Source organism: Vicugna pacos, chromosome 3, assembly GCF_048564905.1.
Source record: "Vicugna pacos chromosome 3, VicPac4, whole genome shotgun sequence".
Taxonomy (NCBI): domain Eukaryota; kingdom Metazoa; phylum Chordata; class Mammalia; order Artiodactyla; family Camelidae; genus Vicugna; species Vicugna pacos.
The window spans coordinates 98,682,538-98,700,157 of NC_132989.1; the positions used below are offsets into that span (position 1 = coordinate 98,682,538).

The window sequence follows — 17,620 nt, forward strand, 5'->3', positions numbered from 1 at the left end:
AAAAAACGTATTATCCTGAGCCACAGTTATAACAGAGATGTAAAAGAATGCAACATTCTTTAGGTGAGTCCAGGTAGATTCTTATGGAGGGCAGTGGCACTTGGTTTACCTCTGAGCATTCTCCCCTCTATGAAGAAGAATCTACCCCCACCAGACAGCTAGAATGAAATTGGAAGTTTCATCACCAACTCAGATGAAATCTTGAACATTGCTTTCCATCTTTCCTCCTCAGCTGTTCTTCCAAGTACGTATTCCAGTGGGAAAGAGGAGGAGACTTCGTCAACAACTGGCTCAATTCCCTTTTCCCTCCCAGCCTCTGTGGGTTCATTTTATCTCCATAACAGATTCTAGCTTCCTGTTTACCTAGCTAATTATCGTCCTTTCTTCTGCAAATTCCTGGCCACTAAATCTTCCATTCATGAACTCAGTTGGAATGAGCCGTCCCTTGGCCAAGGAAGGGCTTAAATATAAAGAACAATGATAGTAAAATATTAACTCAGTGGATCCTAATCTGGAATGTATTTAACAGGAGATTCGAAAATTCAGATACCCTGGCCTCACGCCCTGAGACGATGTATGCTGAGTCTGTAGTGGGGCTCTGCATTTTTAACCAGCACCCCAGAGATGGTGACTTAGGTAGCACCAAAGCCTACTTGTAGAAACATGGAAATAGAGTGACTGTAACAATGCAAGTAAGCCCAAGTTAGATCACATTCTAGTATTTGCTCATAGTGGCGACAGATTTTTTTTAAACTTTGATGAAAAGTTTGTCATATTTGTTCTGTCTCAGGCCAAATCTTTTCTTAGCCAATACACTACATTTGATGTATCTTGTTTTAAAATACTTGCTTAGGGGAAATATTTAAGTACCTTTTATCCTATGTATATTGAAAATGAGGAGTTTCACTGCATCCATGAGGATGACATTGGAATTTATGCACGTGTATTTTGTTGTTTTCAGTGTTGTAACAGTAATACTGCACATACAGAATTTATGATTTTCTCCTGGGGGGCTCTGTCATCATGAATATACTGTCTCTCTTCTATTTATTTAGGTGGCTAAACGAGTTTATGTCTTTGATTCAGCCTTCCATTTATACTGTGTAAGTAAGCATTGGTTGCCAGGGTAATTTTTTAATACAGTTTTTGGCAGGAAAAAAAAAGAATCTATATACTAGCAAGTATAGACCAGGTATTCTTATTACTTTCACAATTTATACAGATAATTCAATAATTCTGATCAGTGCTGAATTACCCCATGTGCTTAGGGCAGCAGCAAAACCAGGCGACTAAAAGGAGAGAAAGAGAGTGTGGTTCAGCTTTGATGAATATAACCAGTACTTTGCAATCAGCGTATCAAAAGAGAAGCTATTTTAGTTCCACATACACATAGGTTTTGTTTCCTAATTGGCCAGTGTCTTTATTTTGATCCACACAAGAGAGAGGACTTGGGGTTCTTCTGGGGGTGTAGGGTGTTTATCACATTGGCACAGTTGTAAAAGATATTCCCACTCCTCCCCACCCAAGAGGTTGGGAGCTTGTGTCCCCCAGTCCCTGTTCCCACCTTGTTGCAATTCAGCCAAATCACTGTGTATCTAAATTTGTAGGCTATTTAGGTAAGCTATTCCCTCATTTTGTGCACAATACATTCTCATTCCGAACTCCTATCTCCCCTGCTGATTATTCCCCTTGTTCTGTTCTGCTCTACTTACTTATGAAAAGGCATCATTCTGAGTCAATCACATGCTATTTTTACTCCTTCCTCAGGTACTTCTACTTCCAAAGATCTTCATTCAATAATCACCAAAAAGCAATTATAAACATATTGCTAGTCTAGCTCATCTGTTTTCTTGTTTTGTTTTTTAAATTTTATGTCTTTATGCCTCATTGTCTCATTTGTCAATCTTAGCACCTGTCTTTACTGGTACAGTTAAAATGGACACAGAAATAAAAGGCAGGTAATGATACCCAACCTGAAAAAGCAACAGAGAGCCAGCGCTGTGTTCTATGGCCAATCACAGTAACCCAGTAAGGTGAGGAGTAACCTCTGGCATCCTTCTCTAAAATGGGGATAAACACAGCTGCCTCTAAAGGTCTCATTAGGATTTTGAGTCCCCAGTGACATCATAGAAGTGAAAATGCTTTGAAAAAATTTAAAGGTCTCTTCAAATAAGAGAGGGTGAGAGCAATAGCTCTTTGAATGGTTATTTCAGTTTGTTGTCAATTATACATGAATAAGATGCTTTACCTTTCATCTCAGTGTACATCAGGAATCACCAGGAGTGGTTGATAAGGCTATCAATAAATCATTATTAATGACTTATTTGTATGATGTATGAATTAGTGGACCAAATATAAGAAATGCATTCTGCATCTGTGTTGTGTTCAAGAACGATGAACCAGGCAGTGAAGTCAGTAAAACGTAGAACCTCTGAAGATAGGATACAGTGAACTTGAAAAAGCCAGATCTGATGAAAACACAGTCACTGTCTGTTGGAAAATATGTAAGGACATCTCAATTTTGTTTGGTTTTAGTGAACGCTGAGTGTCTTTCTAATTACCCATCTGGATGGGTTCCTTGCAGGAATGCTTCTTGAAAAGGGCCTGGGAATCATACTCTTGGTTGGTCTCTATTTAAGTCATGGAATCCTCATTTCTGGCTAGTAGAATATTGTTTAAAATAACATTTAAATGCCCATCTTTCTCAATTTGTTAAATTTTTTCATGAATCCAGGGAGGAAGTGAACCATCTTTTCCACTTCACTGTGTACTTGTCAACAAAGCAAATAACCTCAATTGCTTTTAAATAATTTGCTTTTGTAACGTAGACAATCAACCATCTGGAAATAAAGAGAGACAAAAACAAAAGGAATGAAGGCCAACACAAGATGACAAGATCTCAGAATTCTAGAGCCCAAAGGAGCTCTAGTGACTTCTGTGACTTGCCTAGAAGTGCTTCTGGTGGGGAGGCAGTGTGCTGGGGAAAGGCTGTGGAGAAAGATCTTGTAGGCTCAGGGGGCTATCTTTTTGCCCATCATTTTGGCAATGCCAATTTGATCTATTGCATAATATATAATGCCTGGTTTTTACAATCAGGATGCTGTGTCACAGGACCATGGGTTCTGAGGATAGAAGACTGACTTCAAGGACTTCAGCATCCATGTTTCCTTATCATTGAAGGGTCCACACATATCTCCATCTCATGCCAGAGTAGAGGAAATGTTCTCCAATGAAGGCAGCAGATCTTATAAATTAATTCCTTATGATAAATTCCAAATGCTCCTTAAAGAATGATGTTTTTCTTATTAAAGTCTTTTGAGGCATGTACCATCAGTCAGAATGTCATGGGGCTTATCAATATTGTATCTCCAGCATGAATCTGCAAGAAAGTGCTTTTAGAGATCAAAAAATATCACACAAAAGGCAGTAATGCAGAGCGTCACATAGCCGAGTTTCCCAAAGTTTGCTTCTTTGTGCATGCATATTTTTTTCCTAACAAGTGATCACAATTTATTACGAAACTAAATTTTTTCCCTAGAATTGCTAATTGCAAACCTTTATCTAAAATCAAAGTGAATGGCTTCAAAGATGGCATTTCGTATTAGAGTTTCCTGAAGGCTGGAACCAGGGTGAGAGAAGAGAGGTGCCTGGGGTACAAGATGTAAGGAAACACTTACTCCCTGGACTTTGCACACATGCCCCAGGTTGTACCTGACCCCGAGAGTGAAGACCTCCTTAATAGTTGTTCTCCGACAGAACCCATAGAATGCAGAAGACATCAAAAGTTTGGACACTGATTCAGCCAGAAAAAGTGTAGCAACAGTGATTAATGGCATGAGCACTGAAGACCAGTTAATCTTTGCCAATGGCCACAGGGTGACCTTGAACAAGCTGCCCAGACACCACGCCCCATGATGCAATGCTGCTCTCCCTGCCTTGCCCTTCTCTTCGCGGGTGACCACATACACACTGCCAAGCATGACTGTCAGCACTTCACAGACAATTAGTGGAGGCAGGCCAGGCACTACCATATCCACTTTCTATTTTCTACATCTCTGCTGAATTCTGGTAGGTTGCGTGCTCTGCCACCTGCCAGAGACCTTGGAGACATCAATCACAGTGCCTCCCTCACTTTTTCATTAGTCCATGCCCACTGTAAGCTGTCTTTGGTTATCGTCTGTTTGCCACACTCTCAACCCCATGATGTTCTGCGCAGCTGCAATGCAGTTTTCTTCTTCCACACTGCCTGCCAACACGCCACCGACCAGCACCCCGCCTCTCTCAACAAGTGTCCCCGGTTCCTCAACACTGCCCCATTTCTTCTCCAGACCTTCCTTCCAGCTCCAGACCTTCACCTTTGTGGAAGACACACCTTCCCCGGCAGCTCTCTCTAGCAGTCTGTTTATTTGGTCACAACAAACATTACCTATTACTCAAGGTCAGAAGCTGTGTGAGGGACTCCCATGCTTTCATTCTACTGTTTAGCAATTCCATCACCCTCTTATCTAAACTGGCTTGTCCTTTGGTTGTATCTACCTGGAAAGCTCCAGTCCAAGATGAAAACTGGCCTTTCCCTGAGCCTATACCTGTCAGCTGAATCACCGATGGAAAAAAAACCGTCCCTGGGAAGATGGTGAATTCGTGGTTGCCCATTTCAATTGGCTCTATACAGTGTCCAGTTACTATTTCTCTAGCCAATCCACACTCCCATCTACACAATAAGTGTTTCAGACCTTTTTGCTATGTTCAAATTTTTTATTCCTCTTGTCTCATCCTTGTACTACCCTCTTTTTATTTGAAAGTGACTTTGCTTTCTAATTCTTAGACAAAAGTTATGAGATAGGAGCTCCTTTAACTTCCTACCTCCAGATTAACAGATCTTTCTGAAAATCAGCACCCATCTTCCTCTTCCTTTTTGGCATTAGCATCTCTCCACTTGACTATCCCATAGTTGCCTCAAATTATATAAGTCCAAAGTGAATTTATGTTCTTTTCCCCAAAATTTCTTCTGCATTGTTTGGCTGTCCCAGTAAATAGAGGTCTAGGATTAGAGCTTGTCCATTGTCCAAATTGAAAGCCTCTAGAAAGTACACTCTATCAACCTTTCTCAAGTACCTGTAGGCTCTACCACTCTGGTCCAAGCTCCCTTCATCTTTTGTCTATACCAGGGGTTGGCAAATAAGTTTTACTGGGACACAGCCATGCTCACTCATTTATGGATTGTCTGGGGCTGCTTGTACTACAAAGGCAGAGTTGAGTAGCCGCCACAGAAACCATACGGCCCATGAAGTGGAAGATGTTTACTTTCTGGTCCTTTACAGAGAAAGTTGGTCCATCTGACCCTTGATCTACACTACTGTGAGAACCTCCTGAATGCACCCAGCACTGGGTGGCACTCCGTTCTCAGGCTCATGCTCCATAGGAAAGCTGGTCATCTTTCTAAAACCTTATATCACCGTGCTTAGAACACTTCAGAATGTGAAGATAATGCCTGGGATAACATTCAGTGTTCCTATTTGGCCCCTTATGATCGGCCCCTGTCCACACCCCACTCTCACCTTGCACCACTCTACCCCGTGCTCACCGGAACCAGCAGTGCCAGCCACTTTTCGGCTCCTCAAAAAAGTGGAGAATTCAGAAAATTTTGTTTCCTTTGCCCTGGAGGCTCTTTTTTTTACCTCAATTTGCCCCTCATCCAATTCCTACCTATTCTTTATGACTCTGCTTTGATCTCTCCTCCTCCAAGAAGCCTTCCCTTTCCCCTCAGATTGGTTTAGGTGCCCTGTTTCATGGTCCTATGCACTTTTATTTTAAAGCATTTATCTCAACTGCTCTTAATTCTTTGTGAAATTGCTTGTTTAATGTTTGTTTTTTTACATAGACTGCAAGCATCATGCTAGAAAATATTTGTCTATCTTGTTCAGAAATGTAATCTTCATTTCCTGGCACTGTGCCTGGCACAAGAAAGGTACTCAGAAAATATCTATTGAATAAATGAATGAATAGCAATAGCATAATAAGGTTGCATTGATGATACTGGGAGGTAATACACACATACCATTCGGTTAATTGCCTGGCACTGGCCAAAGTTAGATATCATTTATATTTTAATATTATTATGTTCTGACTTTGAGTTGCTTCAGGACTTCTTGATTTGGCCAAAAAAAAAAAAAAAGTGCCTAAAAAGCATTTTGTTCTTGTAACATGTAGCATGAAGTATTCTTCCTTCTATTGACTTCTTCTGAAAAGCATATCTGACTTTTCATAATGTGAGACCTCAAAAAAATCCCAATGTATCCAATCTTGAAAGCCCCAAATTATACTAATGTGTGTTTCCTAGACTGGACAGTTCCTGCCTGCCCTCCAGATCTACTTCCACTATTCTCCACCGTCCTCAATGCCTCAGGAGGCTGAACTCCTGTTGTGCTCCTTGCATTCTGCCTTCTGGTTGGGTTTGACCAATGGGTACCACCATCCAGACACTGGAGGCAGGCCAGCAAGGAGGAGACATTAGTCCCTTTGACCCTTCCTTTGGGCTGTGGGCTGACAGTGACTCTGTTTCTCTATCTCAGGTCGTAGCTCCTTTCAGGGGCCATCTCTAATTCGTCACTCCAATCACCAGGCTCTCTGTCTCTGTAGGTGTGCCTTCCTCTGGCTTATTCTGTCCTGGGATATTACAGCTCCTAGCTGTTGCTGGCCTTGGCAGACTTCATTATCCCTTTTGAATTCCCTTAACTTGTCCACACCTTTGTCAATTAAAATCCCTGTTATTCCGGTTTGAGTGTGCCGCCTGTTTTCCAATAGGACTCATATGATTCCATTGCCTAAATAAATATAATGAAAACATGTCAAGAGGTTCTTCTGTGCCTCTCTAGATCTCTCAGCTCCCTCTAAGTAAGTCTGCAGGCATGGTTTGGTATGAGCTTAGGTGCTGTTACCCTCATTTCTCAGAAAGACAAAAGGAGTTTGGAAGTGTGGATACATTCCTTTCAAAGTAAGGAACGTATCCACAATTCCAGAGCTTGGTGGTGGCAGAGTTAAAGCCACAGATCAATTCTGAATCTTACACAGCAAATTCAGAGCTATATCTTAGTTACTCCCCTCCCAGAGGACCTTCTGCCAGAATCTGGACAGCTAGGATCCCAGATAAATCATTCTTGGTGACAAAGCTCTCTGCAGTGAGTCTAATCCAGGTGAACGCTGAAGCTGGTGGGTGTGTGCGGCTGGCTCTGTGCCCCAATTTGGAACCAGTCTGGGAAGCATTCCCAGATGGCTCCTGGGTGCCATGACTTTTTCTGGCTGCATTCCTGGGGGAGGTGGGAAAACACACTTAGGTCTCCTAGCGGCAAACCCAAGCAAAGAGCACACTGTCACATCTTTAGCTAATGATAGCACACAAAATATAGAAAGCCAGAGAACTAGAGAGAGACACATTTACCCAGCTGAACTAATTCACTCTTTCGAGATGAGGGACAGCCAGTAGGGAAGATTTCCTATCCTCTTTGTGAATAATTGTCTTTCTTAAAAATAACTGCCCCTGGTCTTGAGCAAATTACAGACAATCTTTCATTCTATCCCCTCAATTTCTTCCTCTGGAAAATGGAGTTCTGCCCATTTGTAAAAAGGGGAGCAATAACCCATTAAGGTGAGCAAAATTCTCCACAGGCCTTAATTTTATAACCTCAAATACAAAACTGCTATTGATTTTTCTCCTTTTTTGGGCAGGAGGCACTATGAGTCATAGCTGAGTGAATAGACTCTGGAGCCAGACTACCTGGGTTAGAATCTCAGTTCTCACCACTAATTAGCTGTCTGATCTTGAGAAAGTAACTTAAGCTCTCTGTCCCTCTGTTTCCTTATCTGTAAAGTAGGGATAATGACAGTATCTACCTCATAGGGTTGACATGAAGATTAAATGAGTTATCATAAGGAAAGACTTCGAATGATGCTTAGTATGCGGTTAAGATTACTTATATACGTTGGTTGAGTAAAATGATTTCAGTAATTAGCCATGTATCTTTACAGAGGCATATATGGAATACTGATCATCCCATGATTTCTCATTATATTTTTGCCTGTGGCCCAAATAACTTCTAGGGTGAAATAACAGATGCAGAGAAGCTTTGCTAGCCCTGCCAGTCATTAGATCAAGGGGATTTGGCTTATGTCTTAACTACCATCAGGAAGAGAATATGCCTGTGAGGCTAATAATTGGAAAAGCATATTTTGGTCCACAGACTCCACCTGGTAAGCTCATCAGTTAGGCCCTAAGAATAAGGAGGAGCACCAGGTGGCCTGACCAGCAGGACTGATCCAGAATGACGAGATGCCTGTTAAGCAGACCATCCATCACTGATAACTGAAGGCCTGGTATGAGTCCCCATCCATCATCCACCAAAGCCTCTTCATTTGGGCATCCCTCCCACAAGACAAACATATCTCAGAGGCTGCGTTAGTGTGCGTTCTTCTCTCTCCTCTCATCTTCTTCAATTTCCTACTGGAAATCAGTGACCAGCCGATTTTCCATAAGCAAGCTTTGGTTTCCTCTACTGGCTCTCAACTAAAACACAAGCCCTCCTGGCCCGAGGAGAGCTCAGTGTCTCCAGCAGCTCTCCAGGTCTGCCTCTTCTCAGGGGCTCCTGATTGACTGATGCTCTCTCTTTTTATTTTTTTAATTGAAGTATAGTTGATTTACAATGCTGTGTTAGTTTCTGGTGTACAGCATAGTGATTCAGTCATATATACATGTATATTCTTTTTCATCATAGGTTGTTACAAGATACTGAATATAGCTCCCTGTGCTACACCCTAGGACCTTGTTGTTTATTTTATATGTAGTAGATAGTATCTGCTAATCCCAGACTCCGAATTGACCACCGTCCTTCCCTTTTGATAACCGTAAGTTTGTAGTCTATGTCTGTGAATATGTTTCTATTTTGTAAATAAGTTCATTTGTCTCATTTTTTTTAAGATTCCACATATAATCATGTGATATTTGTATTTCTCCATCTGACTTACTTCACTTAGTGTGATAATCTCTAGGTCCAACCATGTTGCTGCAAATGGCATTATTTTATTCTTCTTTATGGCCGAGTAGCATTCCATTGTGCATATATGCCATATCTTCTTTATACAATCATCTGTCAATGGACATTTAGGTTGCTTCCATGTCTTGGCTATTGTGAATAGTGCTGCTATGAACATTGAGGTGCATGTATCTTTTCAAATTGGAGTTTTTTCCAGATATATGCCCAGGAGTGGGATTGCTGGATCCTATGGTAACTTTATTTTTAGTTTTTAAAGGCATCTCCATACTGTTTTCTATAGTGGCTGCACCAAATTACATTCTCACCAGCAGTGTAGGAGGGCTCCCTTTTCTCCATATCCTCTCCAGTGTTTATTGTTTGTGGACTTTTTAATGATGGCTGATTGACTGATGTTCTTAATAAAAACATTTTAGTTCCCTTAAGAAGTCAAGAGTTCACAAGAGTGACTGTCCTCTCAAAACTCAGTAATAATGGCCAATTTTTATTGACTTCTTCCTGTATGCTGGGCACTATGTTGAACACATCATATAACACTCTCATTTAATTCTCACCATCATCCTAGGAAATAGGCATGAGAATTCATTACCCGAGTGCCTATGGCAGTGTCATCCTATAAAAATGAGCCACAAATGTGACCACATATGTCATTCTGAGTTTTCTAGTAGCCACATTATAAAAAGTAAAAAGAAACAAGGGAAGCTAATTTTAACAAAATGTTTTGTTTAACCCAAGATATCTTTTTTTTTAAAACATTTTTTATTGATTTATAATCATTTTACAATGTTGTGTCAAATTCCAGTGATAGAGCACAATTTTTCAGTTATACATGAACATATATATATTTCATTATTACATGTTTTTCTCTGTGAGCTACCACAAGATCTTGTATATATTTCCTTGTGCTATATAGTATAATCTTGTTTATCTATTCTACAATTTTGAAATCCCAGTCTCTCTCTTCCCACCCCCCACCCCCTTGGCAACCACAAGTCTGTATTCTATGTCTATGAGTCTGTTTCTGTTTTGTATTTATGCTTTGTTTGCTTGTTTGTTTGTTTTGTTTTGTTTTTTTAGATTCCACATATAAGCAATCTCATATGGTATTTTTCTTTCTCTTTCTGGCTTACTTCACTTAGAATGACATTCTCCAGGAACATCCATGTTGCTGCAAATGGCATTATGTTGTCGGTTTTTATGGCTGAGTAGTATTCCATTGTATAAATATACCACTTCTTCTTTATCCAGTCATCTGTTGATGGACATTTAGGCTGTTTCCATGTCTTGGCTATTGTAAATAATGCTGCTATGAATATGAGATGCAGGTGTCATCCTGAAGTAGGATTCCTTCTGAATATATGCCCAGGAATGGGATTCCTGGGTCATATGGTAAGTCTATTCCTAGTCTTTTGAGGAATCTCCATACTGTTTTCCACAGTGGCTGCACCAAACTGCATTCCCACCAGCAGTGAAGGAGGGTTCTCTTTTCTCCACAGCCTCTCCAGCATTTGTCATTTGTGGACTTTTGAATGATGGCCATTCTGACTGGTGTGAGGTGACACCTCATTGTAGTTTTGATTTGCATTTATCTGATAATTAGTGATATTGAGCATTTTTCACGTGTCTATTGATCATTTGTATGTCTTCCTTGGAGAATTGCTTGTTTAGGTCTTCTGCCCACTTTTGGATTGCGTTGTTTATTTTTTTCTTATGGAGTCGTATGAGCTGCTTATATATTCTGGAGATCAAGCCTTTGTCTAACCCAATATATCTTAAAATTGGCATTTTAACAGTATAAAAGTTACTAATGAGATGCTTTACATTCTTTTTTTTTTGTGCTAAGTCTTCAAAATCCAAATTCCAACTAATAAATGTAGAAGGAATGAGGGAACTAGGAAAATCATCATTTGTCAAACACCGTAGTAATAATTGTTGCATGCGAGACCTATCCATGAATGCTAAAATTAGAGAATGAAACTTGGAGGAAAAATTGGACTTGTCCGTAGTCTGAAAACCTCTCACTCAAGATCTTGGTTAATTTCAAAGGGAGAGACAGTGACTTTACAGGCACTATCTTAACAAATTGAGCAGAGTGAACAACACCAGTAAGAGGACACATCAGTATTATGTAGCCCCAGGTAGGAAGCACGGAGAAGGATACATCACTTTTGAGATCTCACCAATAACCCACAACCTCAGTAGAATCATGAGAAAACACCAGAAACACCCCCAAACAGTTGTATAAAACAACTGGCCAGTACTTTTCAAAAATGTCCAGGTCATGAAAGATTGATGAAGCTTAACAGATTGGGGGGCACCGAGGAGACATAACAACCACAAGCAACGGGGGATCCTGGACTGGATGCTGAAGCAGAAAAAGAATGCAGGTGGGAAAACTGGTGCAGTTTGAATAAGGTCTTTAGTTTAGTTAAAAGTCATGTACCAGCATTGATTTTCTAGTTTTGATCATTTACCCTACTTCTATAAGTTGCTAACATTAGGGGGAATCTGGGTAAAGGGTATACAGGAACTCTGTACTGCTTTCCCAATTTTTCTGGCAGCCTAAAACTATTTCAAAATAAAAAATGAAAGGACACAGTGCAATATAAGTAAAAATGCCAATTGATTACAAAGTACCTTTGCAATTGTTTCAAAAAGTGCAGGAGCCTATGAAGCTGATAAAAAGTATTATCGCTGAAAACACATGAAAAGCCATTGATGAACTAGGTAAAACAGTTAACATTTGCAGAAGAAAAATCAACCAGGATGGTAATGGTAATAGGATGTGGGTTTCAAAAAACAATAATTTAAATGTCAAGGAATTATGAGGGATCCTTGGAAAAATGAGCGAAACTTTAATAGTTTGGCAAAAAATTTCTGCTATAAAATCACATGTTAAGTAAAGGCTGTTGTGTCATGCCACATATCATTTTAGTTTAAAAAAATCTGCCAAAAAAACTACATGAAATGTATTTGTGTTCATTCCAAGAATGAACACATAGTTGCAACTATAATCTGTTGGATAAGATAAAATTTTATTTTCAGGATTTGTAGCTTCATTTTTTATATTAAAAAGAGGTCTCACTTAAAATTTTAATCCATCTTAAGTGGCTTGACTTTGATCGATTCCAGCCTCAATTGTCATTGGATTATGTGCATTTCCCATCAGTTAGTGGGAGATCCAGGACTTGAACCCAAGTAACCAGCCCCTCTGGTCCATGCTTCCTGCTCCGTGCTCCAGTCTCATGCAGTGAGCACGTGCACTCTGCACTGTGCCTGTGTCCAAAGAGGAGGGCTCCGCTTTGTTTCCATCATGTGATCAAATCTCCTGTAAGTCATCCAAAACAAGTTTTGTGCCCTTTGTGAGGACAAGGCACCTAGGATGTTTTCTATCACTCTCTATGAACTTGTTGAGGATGAGCAACTCTATAAATCAAGGGGAGACAAGGGAGAGAATGGACGTGAGCGAGCACATGAACTGCATCAGCCACGTCTGTGCGGCACCTGTGAAATATCCACCCTTTATCTCCAAGACCCATCAAACCTGTTAAAGACAGCATCCGTCTTTAAACAAGCTCAATGAATCCTGACTCAGAAACCAAACGTATAGCCAATAAAATCATCCAAAATGCTTAGTATTCAAAATTATGAACACTGACATTTAAAAATGAGGCTAGAGTGGGGAAGGTATAGCTCAGTGGTAGAATGTGTGCTTAGCATGCATGAGGTCCTGGGTTCTATCCCCAGTACCTCCATTAGAAGTTTTTTGTTTTTTGCTTTTTTTTTTTTAATAAAAATGAGGCTAGAAAACCTGAAGAAAGGAGATATGTACCATCAGAAAGGAGCTTCCTACATTTGAAACTATCAGTTAACAACTGACATGGACAGAACACTAATAAATTACAGTGAAGGGTGAAAGGAGGCAGAACAGGTGGGAGAATCTTTGAGAGACCAGGTGAGGAAATGTTCCAAGATGGGTCCCTCATATCCAGGAGCAAATATTGCTTTAGGGTGATACACACACACACAGACACACACATACTCACATACACACAGTTGAAACTTCGATGATATTGATAGGGTCATTATTAAAATGACCTGATCCTGATCCCACCTGAGGTTGGGAGGTTTAAGAGAGAAGTTCTCAGTCACGGGAATTAAACAGGGCATGCCTGTTTTCTCTATGTTCATCTGCTAGTTTGTGGACTCATTCAGATTTGTCTTTATCCCCATATTACCCTCAAAACAATTGAAAACTGGCCAGCATTCAGTCACCTGTCATGCTGGCAGTAGGAGAGATGGCTTACTGGCGCCAAGCCCACAGCAGAAACCTGGGCAGAAGAGGGTGGCTTCTTGTATCAGCATGTTATGAACTCAGATACTTTTTTGTTGTCCTTTTTTTCTTCAAGAAGAGTTAGGTCACTTCCTGTGGGTCCAGGTGGGCTAAAATCCAGATCGGGCCCCTCTCAGCCCAACCACAGTGCTGCTGCCACAATTACCAAGGAAAAGAAGGGATGGGTGGAGACAGGATGGGGCGGGGTGACAATGGACCTTTTTCTTGGTCTAGCCCCTTGATCTTTGTGGCTCTTCATTAATTCTTCACAGACCTTCTGGAGATTTCCTTTTTCAGAATATCCTGCTTATGATTCCTCCAACTGCACGGTGTAGTGGACACTACCACGCGCTGCTTGCTGTGACCCCTCTTCCAGGATAGCACTCAGCTGTCATCCCTCTTTGGGAATCACCTTAGCTAAAAAGAGCAAGGCATGCCCCCTTCTTGAGCCAGAATAAAGATCAGGCCCCTCACCCCAATTCAGCAGCTCAGAAGAGCCATCCCAGCTTCCAAGCTCCCCAGGGGGCTTGCTGAGGCCTCTATTAGGACTGCATCACAGACCAACTCCTCCCTCTGCCCAATTCTGCTTCCCTCCTTCCCGTGGCGTTGGTCCCAGCAGCACTCTCTGATCAACATACCAGGCACAGATCTCATCTCCCGGTCTGCCTCCTGGAAGACTCGACTCATGACACACTTCCCTCTGCATTTAACCATCACCACCGGCCCTCTTGTCAAACGATTCCTGGCTCCTCTTGGCGTTTCTCCTCTACGCTGACTTCCCAGCCTCCCTGAACCTGAGTCCTTGGCCACTTCTGTCTCCAATTTCCAGGGAAAAGTTCCCCATCCCTCTCTGCATGATTAGCCACCTCATTCTGCTAAAAGGAAGAAGGATCTGGCCTGCTGTCACCACACATATCCACCCACCTCAACCACAGCCTCCTGGGGGACTGTCAGAGTCAGGTGGGGGCTGGGAAGGACAAACACCAGGGAAGCCTCTATCTCTCTAGTGGCTCAACCCATCCTAGGCCTCCCAGCTATATTTTAGTCATTCCTGGGCCAAAGGTTACCCACAATTGGAGGCAGCTTCCACTGTATATCTTTGGCCAAGATGCTTCACTGCTCACCTGGGCAGCAGCGACAGGTGAGCCCAGCCAGCCAAGTCCTCCGGTCTTGCCTGGACAGGTGGCACAGTAGGGGCGGAGGGGCACTGGTGCTGCCTTCAAGAGGATGGACTCTGGCGGGAGCCAGCGGGGCCGGGGAGAGGTGTGAGCTCAGAGGCTCCAGGCGTGAGAGCTCCGGGAGTCAGATGGAGCCTGGAGGGGAGGAGGGCTGTGCTCGCAGCCAGGAGAGGCCACACTGCCAATGAGCCAAGGGCAGGTGAGGGCCACCCTGGAGCGGGGAGGTGGTGAAGAAAGTGCCTTAGGTGACCGGCCCAGGGGAGCAGGGGCTGGAAGGCGGGAGCAAGATAAGACAAGGGCTGGGCGCGGTGGTTCAGTCAACCAAAGCCACAAACCCTGGGCACCAAACAGAGTTTCTTTTTTTCCTGGAGCCTCTGAGGAATTCTGCTAGGTGTGGGTAACCCCTCTGAGGGACCCTAAGAACAGAGAGCTCCACAGACCTTCCAAACTCAGAACAAGGTGCTTGTTATGAACAGCCTCAGCCAAGGTGCCAGTTTCTCATGGCACCTGGACTGCAGGAGGCCTCGGTGGTCCCAGACACAAGGCACCCGGCCCTGACACCTGATTCTCTCTGCTGGAAACTGGGGGATGCCTCACACTCCTCAGGGGTGTTGCGGGGCCCGGTGTACTTTTCCTGTGAGACGCACAAGGACAAGCCCGGCCCCTGCGGCCGCCCTGGGCCTGCAGAAGCCCGGCACACCAGGCCGGGGGAGTCTTCGCCACAACGCTCCAGCCAGCACCACTGTGTGCGGCCCCTCAGTCCCAGTTTGTTCTTCGCTCTCTCCAGAAATAGCCTTTGAGTTCCTCGCCCCTGAGCTTTGGGAGAGCTTTCCAGAGAAAGAGAGAAATGTGGGGCGTCATCTAGGCTAGCGGCCTCCTGGTGCAATTATAAATGTAGAAAAGGAACAGCTGCTGGGGCCAAAGTTGTAGTGGCCGCGGGACCGGGGCCACAGCAAAGCCACACCTCACTGTCACGTCAGGACGCAGGGTGCCTGGCAGTCACCGTGCCCGGGTGTTCGGCTTGTCTCTGGCTGTGGGCTTCGCATTGTTCAAGTGACACTGATTTTCATGAGCTATTCCCATGATGGATTGTAAATGCACCAAAGGTCTTGGCTGAGGCTTATGCTTTTTCTATTAATTAAAAATCAAGGCTCCCTAAGGGAAAACTGCTGACCGAGAAATTAAGACGAGCACAGTGAGAAATTAAAACCAAAAATAAAATAAAATAAAATAACCCAAAAAAACCCCAAACCACAATTTCTCTCTCCACTTCTCCATTTCCTCACAGTCTTTCCAACAAATTTCCATGCAAGTGTTCTGTTGGGGATATAAAAACATTAGAAAGGGGGGTGGGGGGGATAACCTCTGAGGAAATGCTGAAGTCAACCACTGCAGCCAGTAGTTATTGCTAAGAAATGCTGCAGTCTGAACATGGATGGACTTAGAGACTATCATACTAAGTTAAGTAAGTCCAACAAAGACAAATAGCATTATGGTATCACTTATATGTGGAGTCTAAAAAATGATACAAATCTTATTTACAAACCAAAAGTAGACTCACAGACATAGAAAACACACTATATTACCAAAGTGGAAAGGGCAGGGGAGGGATAAATTAGGAGTTTGGGATTAACATATACACAATTCTATGCATGAACTAGAAAACCTACAGTATAGCACAGGGAACTATATTCAACTTCTTGTAATAACATACAATGGAAAAGAATATTTATGTATATGTATCCATAACTGAACCACTTTGCTGTACACTTGAAACTAATGTTGTAAATCAACTACACTTCAACAAAAAATAAAATTAAAAAAAAAAAAGAATTGTTGCAGTCTGAGAACACAAGTAATGATGCCCAAATAATTAATGTTTAAAAAGAGGTATCAATGCTACATAAATGTGGAGGGGGGTGCCACCTTGAAGCCAAAGGAAGACTAACAATGCACCCCCAGCAACTTGGAATTTGGACTGAGTTTCAGCTTTTCTTCCACAGTAACTTCCTACTTACACAGACTGAAGCTGGGTTAATGGTACAGGCATATTTTATCGAGGTGGCTTGGCAGTTAGTGGTCTAGGACCAGGGAGCCATGCAGAGCAGTGTGTTAGAGAGAGAGGTCTGGTGTGATGGAGGATGGGAAATTCTCCCTGCTGCCAGGGCCACGGCTCTTTCTCTGAAGGAAACATTCCTTGCTGAGTTAGGTTGGCAGAAGCAGGTGCTGTAGACACTCCCATAGTCCCTAGTGCGGGCTCTCTCATAGGACAGAGGGTGAGGTCTAACTCCCAGGCCCTGTTTCTCTCTCTCTCACACACACACACACACACACACACAGAGGCAGTAGCTGCAAATCAAGCAACTTCCTGGCGGGGACTCCCTCTCTCATCTCATATTTGCAAGGGGACCCTTGGGACTCATTAAACAAAGCCAAATTTCTGAATGAATGAAAACTTACTCAATGGATGGCCTTCATTTTCCATGTGGCTGGCAATACTTGGGCAGTGATTAGACAAGTCAAAATTCCTCTCATCTAGTAAATAGGAAAACAACCTACCCTCTTGCCCCTCCATGCAAGAAATGAGACCTCTTGAGTTGGCAGCAAGTAGGCTGATCAATACAGCGTTGCCAGCTGAACATGGTAATTGTCTCCTGCACCCGTGGATGAGTTGAGTAGCTGGGCCAGCTCTCTCTTTCATGCCCTGGTGACATTCCAGGGTCTTCAGTCAAATATCTGCAGGGTGCCTTGGATGTGCCAGGCACTGCATTGGGAACGAGGCAGATACCAAGAAGGCCCTACGTCCTGACTCTGCAACAGGATAGGGAAGGGCCCCATGTGCACAAGTGGGATTCTTCCTTGCCCTAGGGTGGCCCAGGGGTCGCCATGGTGGCCACAGACCAGGTATACAAGCCCCCATGTTACCTGTCTGGCCCTGGGACTGGACTTCCCCATACACTGTCTTTGTTCACAGTTGCAGAGCAAGGTGGAACCCTTGAGAGCTGAGGAGTCCGGGCATGTCCTCAGCTCCACACTGAATGTCAGTGAGCAAAATCCCCAACCTC

The 17,620-nt window shown here is 42.9% G+C and overlaps 1 protein-coding gene across 1 annotated transcript in view; it reads right to left on the reverse strand.

Annotated features, from left to right (window-relative positions):
* Positions 1-17,620, reverse strand: part of PDZD2 (PDZ domain containing 2) — a 396,035-nt gene that overhangs the window by 343,203 nt on the left and 35,212 nt on the right. The gene's annotated exons all lie outside the window — the stretch shown is intronic.